The sequence below is a fragment of the Microcebus murinus genome, chromosome 1 (genome assembly GCF_040939455.1).
Source record: "Microcebus murinus isolate Inina chromosome 1, M.murinus_Inina_mat1.0, whole genome shotgun sequence".
NCBI classification, from domain to species: domain Eukaryota; kingdom Metazoa; phylum Chordata; class Mammalia; order Primates; family Cheirogaleidae; genus Microcebus; species Microcebus murinus.
In genome coordinates, this window is record NC_134104.1 from 106,261,165 (window position 1) to 106,279,545 (window position 18,381).

At 33.3% G+C, this 18,381-nt stretch overlaps 1 protein-coding gene across 32 annotated transcripts in view; it reads right to left on the reverse strand.

Moving 5' to 3' along the window:
* The window catches only part of MBNL1 (muscleblind like splicing regulator 1), a 190,748-nt gene that overhangs the window by 149,535 nt on the left and 22,832 nt on the right, over positions 1 to 18,381 (reverse strand). The gene's annotated exons all lie outside the window — the stretch shown is intronic.

Below are 18,381 nucleotides of genomic sequence, written 5' to 3' on the forward strand. Positions count from 1 at the left end.
ACAAAAACACTTATTGTTCTGAGATATTAATGCTCCAGAAAGATTCTTGGACCACATGAATCAGTCACCTAGGGGTGATTGTTAAAAACATATACTACTTCAGGGACCAAATGAGAGCAGAGAAAAGGAATCTACATTTTTACCAAACTTCCCAAGATTATTTTTAATTCCATTAAATTTTGGCAACATAATCAACCGAAGCTAAAATACTACTCCCACCAGAGATTTTTTACTGTGCTTTTACCCAATAATTCCCTAAAAACCCAGAATATCTTCTCTAAAAAGATGGTTTGTCTAAAGATTCAGAGACATGCTCTTTGATAATATTCTATCAACTACTTCAGAAAATCAGCATGCCTGCAAAATGTTATGAAAAGTTATATTATTATTCATTTTTGTTTGTTTGTTTGCTTGTTTGAGACATAGCCCCACTCTGTTGCCCCAGCTAGAGTGCAGTGGCACCATCATAGCTCACTGCAACCTCAAACTCATGGGCTCAAGCAATCCTCCTGCCTCAGCCTTTCAAGTAGCTGGGTCTACAGGCACACACCATTCTGGCTGGCTAATTTTTATCTGTTGTAGAAACAGGGTCTTGTTCTTGGTCAGGCTGGTTTTGAACTCTTGATATTCATTATTAATAATATTATTTTAAATCACGTATGCCCCACCACATCACTCTAAGACAAGACTCACCATATACTATCACTCATCATATCTCAAATCATTTATGTTTAGCCCTATCCAACAGTTCACAATTTAACATGCAAAAGCTACTTAGTAAAAAGTCCCCCAGAGCATCTAAAGGAATGAATACCCGGAACTAATTAAAAGAGCAATGATGTAGCAATCAAAACTTTCGTGCAGAATATCTTTGAATTTTCTAATATTTTTATGTTTCACTCCACTCATTAATTGGATTATCAAACAATCCAAGAGCCTATCCATTATTGTTATGGGAAAGTTATCTTTTTCACTTAAGGAATTATTTCCTTTGGTAATGTTGGTTTTTATTATAATTTGCTTCTCAATATCAGAAAACTTCTATCAATTCGATTTCCTTACTCATCTTGATCATTATTGTTTCATGTCCCATTAGTTTTTTTAATAGTCCCTGTATTTTCATTAATAAAATTTTCAAACATACAAATAAGTTGGAAAAAAGGTACAATAAAGAAAAAAAATGCTTTCCATATTTTCCTATCATTTAAATGTCAAGTTAATCTCTGTCTCTCACACACACACAAGAAATGCTTTAGAGACTGTGATATATAGGCTCTTTATTTCTTGTTTATAATAATAATAATTTACAATAGTAAAATTATTTTGCAAAAAATAAAAAATAAGATACCTATTCAACCACTAAAATATGACTAAATAAACTGTTAGTATGATAGATAAAATATGAAATAAGGATTAATATGTATATGTAAACATATATGTGTGTATGTGTGTGTGTGTGTGTGTATCCAAAGAATAAGGAAAATGTTTGCATTGGAACTAGTCAAATAATTTTCTTCATATATAACAAAAACCTAGCCCTTTATGTAAAGTCAAGTAAAACTTCTGTGTTAAAGTTAATGGGGGGGAAAGATTTAAATAATGCTTTAATCTTCTTGCAATAACAACCATTTTATTTTGAATAAAACTAAAAACTTATACTCTTTTATTAAGTAATATCTCTTGAAGAAATTAACTTTTGAAAAGTTGATTGTGCTACATTCTATACATGTACTGAGATTTCTTTTTGGTTTATACATAAAATCTGCAAGGTGTTCATTGGTTCTTTAATATAAAAAAAGTTTCTACTGGAGTAGCCAAGTACAGAAATTTATGTTTTTCCTCACAGCTTATATATTCTATTATTGTTTAACAGCAGCAAATAATATTTTATATATTGGTATACAATTTATTTTCATCCTAATTTTTGCCGTTTGTTCCTCACAACTCTAAGAGATGGTTATATTATCTTGTTCATTTGTGAACAAATAAATTGAGCCTCTCATGGTTGACTGACTTACTAAAGTCCCCTAAGCTAACTAAATAGAAGAACCAGGACCCCCAATCAGGTCTCAATTAGATTTCGAATGTAAAATTTCATTCACATCATAGGCTGGCAATTTAATATCAAACTTTGTAGAAATGACAATAATAAATAAAACAGAAAGCAAAAGGCAGAGAGAGATAGGGAATGGAGTGGAACATACTGCAGGTACCACTACAGTATCACTTGTGGTTTGCTCTGAGTGGGATGTGAGTAAGTGAAGGAGAAAGCCTTGAGTGTTGATTCTGAAGGAGGTAAGATGGTCCCCTTTACAGAGCTGAGGGATGGATGCTATCGCTTTTGTATGGCCATTGGGTAGACACTGAACGTTAATAATATACACCTACATATGTGAAAATTCCACCCTACAGCCATCAGTTTCTTCTCAATTAAGATTGTTAATCAGTTTTTAATAGATTACAGAGTTCTAAATACTAAGTAGCTGATTGAAAGATTAATAGTTGAGGACAAGGTCCTTGAGCATGTTTGTTTTTTTGTCTTTTGCTTTTGTCTGCCCTCTAAGCGACAGAAGCCTATGTGTTCTTCAGAGCTTTTGTAAGATGAGCTAAAAATGTGTCAGCAGAAAACTTCCTGCCATATAGGTAAAATGGAATGCTGCTTTAAAAGTATAAAACTGATATATGCTAAATGAGTATGCATACAGTAAGGCTGATCTATATCAACCATTAAAACAGTATTTGAAGAGCAGTAGAGGAGGTGGAATAACTGTCTGAAACACTTAGAAGCTATGCAGAGTCAGACTCATTTTTTGACAACTGATAAAACTATAGAAAAGTTTACCAAAGAGAAAGTGCTGAGGGTTTAAAATTGCATAAATGATTTTTTTTTCTTTTACATATACCAAACCTGTTCTCTATTAATACTAGTTACTTTTTGGCACAGAAAACTGGTAAATATTAAGTTGCTTTATAAAATGAAAACCCCAAAGTCAAAACAATAAAAAAATTACAATCCTGGTTCCACTTCCCCAAAATATCCCCTTTGACAAAAATTGCAGGTGTTGGTCCTCTAACTGTGCTGCTTTTTGTCCCCCAAAGTTCTCTTTCTTTGCAGAAATGAAATGTTTCTAGAAATGAAATGTTTCCCTTAAAAAAGTTCAAATACATTCAACACATACAGCAACCTTATTAAATAAACATATTAATCAACAATAAAGCACTGGTAAAATATATGTACAGTGATTATATTAACAGTTTCTTGATCACCTTCTATACGTAGCCTAGATATAGTGGGAGTACATGGATCCAGACTTTGAAGTATATCATGCTTAATTAGGGACATAAAACCAACACACAAATAACTGTATATAAAAAATAAAGAAAGAAGTACACAGTTGAGATAATAATAAAGCTTGGTAAGTTAAAATTGAGAGAGATCAGAGGTGATTTCAAGATGGATAAGACATCTAAGGTTGGCCTGAAAGGATGTGTTTTATTTGGTTAGACAGAGACAAAAAGAGACGGCAATCTAGAGTGCAGAAATATAGACAGTAAAGGTAGGGATGTGGGACATGAACACCCGGGAAACTGATCTGTATGGAGTACCCATATGCAAACAGGTCTGGCAGGAGATGAGGCTGAAACCAAATCAGCAAGGGCCTTAAAGGCCAGGCTAAAGAATTCAGCCTTCACTTCTGAAGTAATTGGAATTCATCCACTCCAAGATTTCACCCAAGGGCAGAGTTAGAATATCTAACTAAATACCGTAATGGCTAAGAATAAAACAGTACATGGGATATGAAAAATAATCTTATTAAATAAACTCTGGATTTTTCTACTTCTTAAAGCTTTTGCTTCAGTTATCAGAAAGCTGAGAGATAAATTTAGTGCTGAATTTCATCTCAAGTACTTGTTTCATTTCTTTGCCTTCTAATTGATTTGTTATATTTCTTTTTTACAGTCCTATCTGATGTGCACTTTACTGTTGTAAGCTGACACATCCTTTTTTGATAGGGTATACATCACACATAAATAAAAGTAACATTTGTCTTAGTACCAGGTAAGGTTGTAGATGAAATACAAAGCTTTAAAAGAGAAAAAAGAATTTAGAATTCTTAGAATTCACCCACCAAGTACAGCTCATTCCTTTGTAAGTATTTCAATGAAAGATGGCCACATCGAATTAGAATACCCAGTTATTGTAGTTGACAACTGCTCTAAAATCTACAAGCACTGGGTTCAGCAACCTATCTTCTTGCCTGGCTGTCGATTTTGACCTTCTCTGGGAATCACTGCTCCTACTCTGACGCCAAAATGACCTTCTGAAACTTACGATGCTTCCAAGGCTGCAGATATTTTCAGCTGTATCAGCCCTGGCTGTCACAGCATTCTGCATGATATTGAGTGGCAAATCTAGAGCTTCCTGTACTAGCCTGACCTTTTAAACTCACAATTTTGCTGCCACTCAAAATTAAGTTTTCTCTTTCTGCATTATTTTGTGATGCAGTTTCTCTCGCTTAATTGTAAAGCATTAATTCTAAGCATAGAATGGTATTTTTCTTTACACGAAAATAAACTACTTACCTCATGTATAGTAAACCTAACATTGGTAGATGCTTTAATATAAATATTTTCTGGTACCTATAAATATTTTTTTTAATTACTGAAAAGATTACTTAACTTTGTGGCAACAAAACCTAATAAAATGTCATTATTTTTGCCCTGGCTAATTTAAAATTTCAGAGTTGTCTAAATTTTATAACTGTACTTACTATCTGTTTATATAATATTTACCATTATATATTCAATGCCTAGCACAGTATCTAGAACATAAAAGAATTTACATTAATATTTAAGTGAATGTTGCAGGATCTACCTGTTTAATGTATTTCAATTATCATAGAACTACTGAATTGAAATACAGGTGTTTAATTTTCTTTCCAAAAAATTAGTACATTAGCATGAAATCTTTAAGTGTGTGTACTCTGTGTGTGTGTGTGCACGTGTGTGTGTAGATATACATATCCATCCCTGAGAATTCTTGGTATATTAAGATAAAGTATTTTTTTCAAATCTAATAATGTCAGATCATTAACAAACAGAAAACAGTTACTGATTAGTTAAAATTTAACATCAGTGAAAGATAAGGGAAATGGAAGTCAATTCATTTTATTAAGACACAGATTAAGATTCTGAATAAAAGAATCTATCAACTGTTTGATCTCAAGCAATCATTAAGAGTGGTAATGTATTTAAATTTGCATGTGTATATTAGAATCTTTGTTTCTAATTTGGATTTGTGGCATACTACGTATGAATAAGTCCCTGCTTGTAATCAAGCAGAGAACCATGAAATGTTGTTAAATACAATATTTCAGAGCAAATTGATAAACTAACTCATTAGTTGGTGAATGAATCTCTTAGCTTCATACATTTATTCTATTCCATTTTTAGCTACAACTTATGTACTTCAACTTATGTACAACCTTTATGGAATATATACGGACATATGTATATAACACAAATACGTACACACATACACTCACACAGACATGCTCTAATTACTCTGGTAGGGATATGGAGTGAAGTGAAAAAAGTCAATCAGAAATCTCCAAGTGAATGTAGAACTATTCCATTTTCGATAACATGTTTGCTTATTTTAATGTTAGCAATATTTTTTTATTTTTTAATGAGAAAAATAAGTTTAATTACCCTAATACCTTCAACAATACAGTTGAACAGATTATAAGAGCATTTCTAACACTTTTTTAGGCTCTAGATATTTCTTAAAATGTGCCACTTGGCAAGCCATCCCACAGAGCAATTGACACAGTGCTATGTCACTCAGAAGTGACATCAGAAACTTCACAGGTGGTAATGATTTTGAGTCTAAAAGTAGATTTTGCTGATCTTGGCAAGTGCTGGGGCAGAGGGTATTAGGTGTGAGTAGAACTAATACTAAGCAAACCACACAGGCAGATTAGGCCATTTGATATATCCCTCTTTTCAAAGCCAGTGAAACTTCAAAGTCTCTTCCATAGTCTCTACTGTTTTATGTCTACAATGCTTCAAAAAAACCTCTTCACATCTTATCTCTTTCATTAAGTATTTCTAGAATTAACTTGGAGTAGGTCTCAAATCTACACTGCTATGAGTATTTGTGTACTTAATTCATACCACACTGATGTAAACAAACAAGCAAATAAACAGCAAAACCCCTGGGTTGAGATCTCAGCTCTCACATCACACATACCTTACTGTATGACCCTTGAGCAAATTACCTAACCTTAATCTTCTCAAGCCTTGATCTTCTCCCTTATAAGCCAGAGGGATGGCAATGCATAAATCTCGCAGAGTTGTGTAAGAACTGTCTATGATTACACATGTAAAAAGTAAGTGCTTACCAAGTAAGTAGCTATTTTTATACAATTGCGGGTGGTCGAGTCTTTTATTTTTTTGCTTTTATTACTTTACTTATGAATGTATCTTTTTCTCTAGGCCATAAACTTCAGATAATCAGAAACCATCTAGTCAATTCTCTTAAAAATTTTAATCAAGATCATGTAGTGAAACTGTGAGTGGATTTTAAACAAATATTTATGACTAAAAATGAATAATGGAAAGAAATCAAATAAAACTCTGAGTTTTCTAACCTAGTACGTAGATTAAATCCTGGAAACAAGGAATAAACACTTCCCAGCTGTATGGGGTCTTATAGAATATGCACAGTTGCACTTTCACCACTTGAAAGTTTGGAAGCTAGCCTACAAAATACAGCTTTATTTCCAGCACACAAAGAAAAGCTGGAGGAAAAAGAGCATCATGTGCATATCTAAAACCCTTTGTCGTTAAAGTTAAATACAGCTCACCTCTCTCTTGTGGATTTTTTTTTTTCTGTTAACATAAAAGTTGTAGGCTCTGAAACTTGAATGTCAATATTGACTGTTTTAATCTGCTCCCAATCAGGGAGCTAATATGAGAATGATACAGATGAATTGTAGGTCCCTACCTTTCTCTAAAAGTGGCAACATCAGACATATATTAATCTTTTCTATCTACTCCAGGATGATACCATGGTTGGGTCATGCTTATTTATCAATTACTTAAAAACAGAAAAATATATTGTTTACATGTCAAGTTACATCATTTTAATAAATTATGAGTTGATTTTGTCTTTTCTCCAATATATATACAAAGACTCTTTGGTGTCGAAAGAGTTAACATGTCTACTGAATGGTTTTAGGCAAATTCCACACTCTGCCCACAAACAGCCTATTCTCGGCTCCTTTGTGCCCACTTTGTTTTGCCCATACATTATTTGTGAATATTTCTATCACTACACTGAAACCTACTTTGAGAACGGGCACATCTCACTCACCTTTTCATCCTCCAAAAGGCATAACATGATATGTAGCACATGGGCACTGCACTCAATAAACAATTGCTAAATAAGAATGCTCTCTTTTGAAGCCAAAACCAAAGCAAAAACTCTTTCTTTTTATATACATAATTTTTTCTCTAAACAATATATAATTTTATTTGGCATATGTTCTAAATAGCTCTTTGAAGAGAGGAATTTGTTAGCAAAGTGACATGTCCCCAGTAGAACAAGTCTTCAATTAATAGTTTATCTTTTAAAGTCACAGGCTATGTTACAGGGATAATCACAGAGCACAGACTGATCTATGAAAATGATGTAATGTGAAAGCATAAAATAACCACACAAAGATGATCTATAAACTCAGGATATGCTCTGGAGTTACCCCTATCATTTCTTGGTGAAAGTTTTACAACATCATATTACTGGCGAGAAAGTACATTGTCTTTGAACTTCACAAAGCTTCCTCTAAGGAGACCCCACATGGATCTACCCACTGCCAAATGCAAGGTTATAACACATCACAATACTGCAAGCCCTTACCATATCGGCTGAAGACAGGAGGCCTACTTGGTTTTGTTTCTGTTTTTGTTTATACAAATCCAAGAAACAAAGATTATAAGTATTTGTCAAACTATACTTCATTTGTAATCCAGCATCAAAGCACAAAGATGAAAATACATTTGACAGCCTTTTAAATAAAATTTATACTCTCTTGACTTATGTCAGTTGTCGTATGCATGAAGTTTTTAAATTACTCTATCATAAACATGCCACGTTCATTCCCAGCAGAATCATAAAGGGGGGAAAAGGACGCTTGTTTTGAAGCGAGACAAGGCTTGGCTTCGATTCAGCTCAGCTGCTCACAAGCTGTGTGAATGTACGCGAGCAGGTTAACATCTCTGAGTCTTAGTGTTATCAATGTCAAGAGGACTATGATTCCTGCTTCAGAGGCCCATTCACTAATTGTTTATTATCATTACTAGGCTGTTTGCTTTCTCCACCCCTTTTCAAAAAAGACTATAAGCCAGCAGTGCCTCACACAGATGCTCAAATACAGTATCTATCGTCATTACTTCTGCTTTGTTCTTACTATGTCCCTCCATATTTTGAAAAGAATGCTTAATCTTCAGGCCTATGCCAGGTGCCACCAAATCTATACAGCATGCCCTGGCCATTCAGATCCACAAAGACTTACTTCTTTGAATTTCCTTCCTTGAGTTTCTTTCTTTGGTACTCAATTGTGTAGTGCCTTGTATTGTTAACTTTTCATGTCTTTCTCCCAAATTGAAGTGTATGTCAATGATAGAAACCATGTAACTATACTTTGGATCCTCCTCTACTGACTTACTACAATACTATGACTCTGAACAAATACAAAGGATAAATTAATTTCTCTATGCTCTTACTGTTAACATGGTATAGTAACCTTTTAGGGAAAAAGACCTCAACACTTAGTAAATTTCAATCCATTACTGAGAAATAAGCATAATATTATTCTTCCTCTCCCCCAAAAATGTTTACTTATAACAATCTCAGTCCTCAAAACTGTATTGCTCTGAGACAGTCATGGATAGTCATATGATATGTAATTTTCAGCAGATGTGGTCCCCTAGAAGGCATTATGCAGAATTCTATTTGAGGTGTATATTTTTCTATAGTGCCAATTACTGTTCTGCACTTTTCAAATTATTTTTTTGGAAAGGTCATGCAATGCCTCAGAGAGACTCTACCAAAGATTTTCTTGTATTCCTTGTTGTTCACTTTTGCTATGTTCATCAAATCTCTTAAAGTCTTTTAGATGAGGTAAATAAGACCAAATAAGGCCTAGTGGCTTTATTTGAATGCCACTAAGTTGACAATGCAGTTTTTCCTGAATGTTACAGCAGTGAAACTCAAATAATGGTTCAAAATAATTTGGAGTAAATTTGTCTAGTTAAAATTAGCCCAATGATAAAATAATAGAGAAGGCAAAGAAGAATTTCTAATTTTAATATTGCTTAATCTTAGTCTCTTAAAAATGAGCATTTTCTAAGTAACTAAGAAAATAAGTTACTTATTTCTTAGTGATATAATAAAACAGACTTTTCACCATACTGTATCTTTGTAGTACAGGCAAAAACTAGGTAAGAAAAAAAAAGTCTAATAGAAAAAGGCATGTACTAAGTGTGGCTTTTCTATAATACTAACACACCCAGGAAAAAAAGGCAAAATTAAATATTGTCAGCATTATTCTCTAGCTTTATATAAACATACTATATTTAAAAACATATAAACAGTTCAACTTCTATCTTGTTTTTCATGGATATAGACAACCTAAATAAATAACAAGTGGTAAATATTTATAAATAGACTCTTTTCCTTGAAAACTATCTTGATATGGGAATTTCTATATATATATTAGAATACAATAAAATCTATCACTGCCCTGGCATTTTCTGCCTAAGCTATGTTAAATCATTTATTTGCAAAAAGCATGTAAAGACTTTAAGTAAAAGGCTTACAAGTACTCTAATAAAGATTTCTCTTCTATTTGAAATATTACTATCCTCTTAACTCCAGATAACCATTAACTAAATTCAACTGCTTATTTATTCTCATATGTAAATCATTCTGTTTATAAGAGTGACTAATTATTACGGATTTTTATTTCCAGAAAAAGTGCCATGGTTATACTGATACCTTCCCTAAAATAGAAAGGTCTGAGAAGTATAAATGTCAGCCACATTGAGCACATTGCAAACTTGTTTTATCATGTATCTATCTGCCGCCTTGTTTATCACCGAGGATAGGTTACACAGGCATTCTGCATGGACTTTAATAAGGGACCAGAACTGCCTGATGGACACTGAGACACCTCCCAGCCAATAACAAAATACCCCTAAAGATGAAGTTATGTTTCCTTTAGGATTACCGATTTGGGATGAAGAATTTGGTGACCTTCCATAGGTCATCCGATCCTGTGCTTTAAAAGAGTTTGGCACAGAAATTAAATGTTTTAAGAATGTATCTTCTATTTAATCAAGTTATAACCCCTGATAAAATATAATTTTAAGTGTTTTTATCTTGCTGATATTTTAATTTTTTTTTTTATTTTTCAGTATTTTTTTATTTTAGTGTATTATGGGGGTGCAAGTGTTAAGGTTGTGTATATTGCCCATGCCCCCTCCCCCCTCGAGTAAGAGCTTCAAGTGTGTCCATCCCCCAAACGTTGTACATCTTACTCGTTGTGGTTGTATATACCCATCCCCTCCTCCTACCTTCCCAACACCCAATAAATGTTATTCCTATATGTCCACTTAGGTGTTGATCTGTTAATACCAATTTGCTGGTGAGTACATGTGGTTGCTGATATTTTAAAACATAAAACTTTATGTCATCATAGCTAACAAGTAGCAATATGATGAACAGGGACAACATTAAGGTTTAAATAAGGAATTTTTGACTGATCAAGATTTTAAAATTCATATTGTATTTTTAAAATCATTGTTACTATCCCTATTGCTTTTAACATCCACATCCAATCAGCTGCTACATCCTATGGACCCTAAGCTTATCACATTTCCCCTAGTATACATGCTCCCTTTTCATTCTTGGGTCATTCCCCTCATTTAGTCATTCATCTCTATTCTGCACAACCAGAATCTTTTCTTCATTCTGTATTCCTATTCTTCCCCTATAAAATGTCACCAAAACACAACTCCTACAAAGGTACTTCCCTAACTACCAATTGTGTTTTTATGTGCCCCACCACATATTAAACTTACTGCCCACTCCTCGATGACCTCTAAGTGTAGCACCAATCTCCCTTTCCCAATTGATTCCTCATTTCTTCCTATCCTATTAACAGCTTTTCTCTTTTCATCCTCATTTACTTTCTGCCCATTCTGCTACAGTCTTCTCAAATGTGGTAGAAAGTGCAACTCTTCTGAATCATTACAAATATATATGGTCTCAATTTCCTATCAGTACCCAATACAAGTATTTTTTAAATCTGTTTTTAACATTTTGCTCAAGAGCATGGGTTCTAAAACTGGACTACTTTTGGTTCAACTCCTTGTTACGCTACTTACTAGTTAAGTACTCTTGCACAATTACCTGTGCCTCAGTTTCCCCATCTGTGAAACAGGGATATTAATAGATATTAATAGATATTAATCTATTTCAGAGAGTTGTGCTGAGAAATACAACAATCAATTCACAAATCTTAGCCCAGTACACAGTGTTCAAAAATGTTAGCAATCATTCTGGTAGCTATTATTCTTATCGCTATTATTCTTATCACTATTATTTATGTATCATTGGAGGCAAAACAAAAACTTGGTTAAAAACATGAACATTGGAATAAAGAAAATAAGCCTCATAGCTCTCAAAATGACAAAAACAAAGTTCTAGTCATGCTACTTAATCTTTAACACAGAGGTCATAAGGCCTATTTTACAGTTGTAGAAAAGATTAAATGAGATATTTCATTAAAAAATGTATAACACGTGGCAACTTCCATTATTTTAATACTTATTATTTACATGTTGGTAATTTTACAGAGTTAGAAACTAAGGCATAAAAAGAGTAAATGGTTTTTCCCCAAATCTGTCAATTCCTTTCAAGACAAAAAATGCAATAAATATATTAAAAATGATCAAAATATCAATATCACCTATTTCATTTACAAAGGAGTTCCTCTTTTCAAAACATACTAACCCCCAATGAGGTCTGCTTTTGTTATTCCACATGCACTGGAAGAAACATTAGATTTTCAAAACAAATTTAGATATGATGTTTACAGGAACTAGTGTTATATGTTTTCATAACTTGGGTTTTTGAAACCAAAATTTAGTAAATAGAAATATCAATAAGGGGGTCTTTGGTAGAGGAACTGCAAGTTTAGCCAATGGCTCAGAGCTATTCCCACCAACTTTTCCCCCACAGCATGGCCTATGCCCCTCCTATCCTTTCTACCTAGCATGACTACCCTCCCCTCCTTCCCTCTCCATCCACCCATATGGGGTGCTATTAATAAAATGTCATCGTAATGGTAATTTTTTACTTCTTAGAAGACAAGACAGAAACAAAATGCTATTGTATCATTTGTCTATCAGCAACAACCCTGATAGATTATGGGATATATGACTGAAATATTTGGATACAATAAATTATGAATGGTTTGTAGCCTACAATAGTGAGCCAAGTTCAGAAAATATCTTTCATAATATTATAAATATGAATATGAACTGCTTATAGCCTTATTTTGGTATTCTTGCTATTTAACATAGTACAAGCTTATGGCACCCATTGACTATTAAACTATAGTCTTTTACTGTTTATATTTTCTAACACTCACACTGCATACACTATTGTTACCATACGTTTTAGAGTTTTCTGTAAGAGTCTATTCAGCCACTATCATTGGACACAGGTATCAGCATGCGGGGATTTTAAGCATGGAAATTATAGACAAAATGTTACCATACTTTCCAGACTAGGTCCTTAAAATAGTATACATTTTTTTTTGAAACCCACAAAACCGTATTCATAATTAAGACACCTCTACTAGTACCCCAAACCAGCAGCTATACCTTCTGGAGGGTTTTGTTCATTTTTCTATTATTCAGAGTCATATTAGACACTCTGGCTGTTTCTGGTTAAATCTCCTTTTTAATATATATTTCTCTCATTGCTGTTAATTATGTATTATATCTTTCTTCTCCCAAAATGAAATCACTGTTTTTGTATGTTTTAGTATTTTTCCACTGCTTAACTTTAATATATAACTTTATATATATAAATATATAACTTTAATACATAAATTTTTAGCATATATTAAAGTTGTACTAAAGTTGTAATTATAGCCTAGTTGTAACTGTCACTCTGCTTTCAATCTAGCTTTCTCTCTGGCAAATTCTCTACAACCACTATTCACCTCAGTTACCTACTGTGGTTTTCCAATACATTTGTAACTATTTAGTGTATGCAAAAGCTGTTATTTTATGGTATCCAACAATAAAACTAATAACAAAAAATCTATTTCTATTATAGTAAAAGGACATTTGGAAACAAATATATTTCTTCTAGATAAAAGAACTAAATAAATGAACTAGAACATGCATAAAAATTATGTATCTGGAGGTTAAATATAAACATGGAAAATGTGGAACCATTAATAAATAGAGGTGATTAATGCCACTTGAACAGAATAATATTTTGATGTGGTTGAAAAAATAAAGAATACCCTTTGCTCCCTATTATTATTCATGTTAGGACTATTTCCTATACTACATATATATGGGTTAGAGCTACATTAAGACTTCCCTTTCCATTATCTGAACTTTCATCCCATGTTACCTAGTCATTGCTTAAGAAATATCACTTTATACTTTACGGTTACTTTCAAAGCTCTTCTGTTTCCTACCTTATTGTCATTTCTTTGAGAACAAAGTATATCTTGATTAAATTTGGTGGATTTCACTGAGCCTATTTTTGCCACAGTATGTATTCACTTATAAATCAACTTTACATGATAAAATAATATTTCAAATCAGCAATGTAATGTTTATTTTATAGGATTAAACTTGTTTCCATAATCCTAGAATATTGTTAGCTCTTTAAAACAAGGTTATTTTTAGTTAATAGCTTCCAAACTTTTAAAAATGAAAATGTAGAGAAAATCCAATGTCAAATATAAATTTTTTAAAAACTACTTCAGAGAAAGAAATCTCTTCATTTTGTCATGTTAGCTAAAGAGGGGCTGAAGTAGAGTCCCTCTTTAGAGTCCATCAGAATGGACATCGGCAGTGGTCTCTGGACTTCATATTTACCACAGTTATTTTAAATAATATGATGTTATTTAACACCTAGGTGATATGAATAAATTGACAATGTCTTGGGAAAAGTATATCTTCATGTATGTATTTGCATACAAACTATCTTCACACTTCATAGAAGCATGTATTTTGTGTACCTTTATCAACTATTATTCAACTTTTTGGATACATAAAAGATACAACTCTCAATTTCTTAAAGGAATGTCAAAAGAGATGACAGTTATTCCTTTGGAGTATACATACTACTTGAAGTACATTATTTCAGAAACATCTTCACCTTTTTGGCATAACTGAACTCAGGGAAAATTCAAAGTAATTATCTACTCTGTCCCATATGGCTACATTTCATTTGGAGATTAATATATCCTGAATTGTTTCAACAAAAGATAATCATAGAAACCTAGAGTAAGATCTCAAAAATAGTGGGAAAAGTAGTGAACACATAATGCCGAATACGACAATACAAATCTTTCAAAGATTCTTTATTTTTACAGATGTCAAAGGCACATGTGATGAGATGCCTCTCTAAAAACATGAACTGTTATCTGAAAGAGATCTACTGGATACATTAAATACAAAACACTAATAATATGTAGAAAACTGTAACCATAAATTTGCTATGTTTTTTTCTCAAGGATGTATTTGCAATGTTTATATAAATGTACATTTTTACAATATGAAAAACACTACATAAAAAGCAATTTCCCTACCTCAAACTTAAAAATATAAAATATGTCTAGAGACATTTAATGCCATATGTCAATATGCCAATAGTTCTTCATGAATCCTCGGCTTTGCAATCAATAATTCTCCAACCATTAGCGAATATGCTCCATGACTCATCAGAAACAATATACAAAGTTAATGGGGATCACTCTTCCCCTCACCCTCCACACACATTGACACTAATGGAAGCTATGCCTCACACAGTGGAAGACAGAGTCAAGATGGCACCAAGCCGAGAGGCAACTCTTCTTAAGGCTTTATATACAATCTGTCCGCCTCCCCCTCCCCAAAAGAACCCACTTCATCCATCTTATATCTTTGGCATCCTTCAAGATAATAATAGTAAGCATACTTTATATGGTTAGAAAAGAACCACATTTTTTCAGCTTAACACTCACTGTGCATGGCAAAATGTACTTCAGTTATGAAAATATTTAAAAGGAATGTTTCTAGGACCTATGCCATTGTGCTTTGTTTACTAGTCAGATGCTTTCTCAAGAATGTGTTCAAATTATAAAGACGATGTCTCTGCGTATATAAAGTCTTCAAAGCCCTTACCATTACCACAGAAACGCATTTTACCTTTCCTAACATTCAAAACAATGCCTACTGTCTACTGGTAAAAAAATCTTTTTTTCTCATGAATTCATTAATCTTTTATTAACATTTGGTCAGCAGTTTGTTTGGGTTTATTTGGTGTCTTATTTTCTAAGAAAGGAAAGTTACCACAAAAGAAAACACATATTAAGCATTTGAAGATAATTGCTATTTACTAAAAACTCTATTTTAAAATAAATTTTAGTGACTCTTTTGTGTTTGGTAACTTCATGACAATGATAAGTATGGTGTCTCTAAAATGCTTCTAAGTAACAATCATACTCTATTCTGGCCTTTGAGAGGTGTTAAGACTCATCCTTTAATTATAAGCCTTTTCTCTGCTATTACTACCTCACCATTAAATCTGTAAACTAAATAGTAGTTTTGAGGAAATAAAAATAGATGTTAGGTGGTATGTTTTCTCAGATTTTGGTTACAATGAATAAGAAAGACAAGATATTTCTATATATAATACATTTTATCTTGTATAAATAAAAGTCAATTTTATTGTTTCACCAGCAAACTCTTTAAGCTTTCTCCAAGAATACCCTTTTCCTGCTTTATTCTAGAAAGATATAAATATGCCCGACATAAATATGATGTTAGCCACATTTGTTATATTAAGTTTTCTAATAGCCACAATAAAAAAGTAAAAAGAAACAGGTGAGGTTAATCTAACAAGATAGTCTATTGAAACTCATTTATCCAAAATACTATCATTAAAACATATAATCAATATTAAAAATATTAATCAAATGCTTTACATTCTTTCCCTTGTAGAAGTTTTCAAAATTCAGTAGCATTTTACACATGGAACAAATCTCAATCCGGACTAGTCACATTTTAAGTGCTCAATAGCCACATGTGTAAATGTTTAATAGCTACCATACTGGACAGCACATTCTAGATTTCCAAAAACATGAAGCTTTTTGGCCTAAAAGGTCAGACACTTTAAAATCTTCCTATGAATCATTCTCTATCATCTATTATATTGAGCCAATCATTTAGTGAACATATTTCACTTCTCTCCTTTACTCCTGTGACCCTCATATCTACTGCCCACCCTCATGCCTTTTTTCTTAGAGAATAAAAAATCCAATCACTTATTCTTTTCAGCTTCTTTTAAGCAAGAGATGAGATGCTCTCTAATCTGCGCATCTTCTATCACCAAGCAGAAAAGCCAGAAGGTGTAGCAAGGCTATTTATTCTCCGTTTCCATAAATAGCAATATCAAATACAGGCCTAATGTATAGTAACAGTGACAAATGCAAGGACATTCTTTTCTTTTTTTTTTCTTACAATGAAAATAGAAATTTTTTATAATAAAGTAACACAACCTTCCTCAATGAGAGATACGATTTTACCCTTTTTTCCCCTAGGAAAAAATTTGGAATAGTCTGTTCTTGTTCTGGAACAAAACCCAGTGTTTCATTTCATAGGAATTCTGTGCCCAGAGGAAGAACAGAATGTTGGGATCAAAATTTAATGAATTCAACTTGGAGTCTAACTTTGCCTCAAATGTGGAAAAGTAAACACAGGCAATAATATCTCAAATCATATAACACTTTGGTTTCTCTTTTGGCATGACTGCATAGAATACACTTGATGTGTATCTACACACAAATTTGTTCTTAGCTGCATGAGGAAAAAATTAAACTAGGTACATGTGAGGCTTGTCTGAGTCTCTCAGTAATAATAAAACCTCATTATTATGTCTTAAGTGACACTATAATTATAGAGGGATGAACAGGTTTTCTGGTGCTGACCCAACCTGTTCTTTAAAACACAAAAGGCAACTACTGTAGTCTTCAGTGAAGAAACCCCCATTAAATAAATAAAACTAAAAACTATGCCTACATTTTGAAAGTAAATTTAACAACACAGTAATCAAAAAAAAAAAAATGTAACCTCCATGCAAATACACAAAACAGATGAAAATTGGAACACTGTAGGTTTCCTGAAAAAACAGTTTTGAGCAGTTGTCATCAACTTTAAGAAAGCAAAGATACAAGTGACAGCAATGTTCTTTCTCAGGTTACAAAATAACTTATTCAGTGTTTCTATAATTCTACATGGAAGACTTTCTAAGTATTGAACTATATAGTCTTACGATGAATTTTACAGTCGTTCAACTTTTTTTTTTTTTTTTTTTGCCTGGGTGATAATATTTTATCTAAACAGCAAGACAAGGAGAAACACCAACGCTCTTAGGAGCCCACATAGAGAGATAACTGTGGAGTGGATCACTTAATGCTGGTATAGAATAGTTACGGTACTAAATGCCCTGTATGCATAAACAAACGCTGTGTTCAAACCCAGGAGGGAGGAACACAGTGTCCACCGGCGTAGCATTTCAAAGCATGTTGCAGAGGGCCCGCAAATCTTAAAAGCATTAATTATGACCTCTCTCTTGGCGTGTTAATTTGTTGTAGAAATTTCTCAGAGTATGGCAGTTCACCATCCATTTACTATCGCTTGTGCCTGGGCTGGTGGGCAAACAGGGTAAAGACAGTGGCCGTGACCTTCCTGGCAGCTTCTTAACTCAATTTTAATCCTGGGGAGGTAGACTGCACGGAAGCACACCACGGAGCCCCAGCAGCCGCATGTCCTCCGCCCCAGAGACCTAGGAGCACAGTCACTCTCGTGGCAACACCCCTGTGGCTGTGAAGTGCTGCGAGAGGTGAGCACACGCTCCACCATATACCTGCTCGTGTTACAGGCTCTGGAATCAAAGTATTCTCACATGACACATTACTACCAATAACAGATTCAGGTTCCGTTTAAAAAAAAAAAAAAAAAAAGTGGCGTGTAAGGGGGGGGAGCTACATATTTGTCCTGCTTTTGTCTAAAAACCAGAAC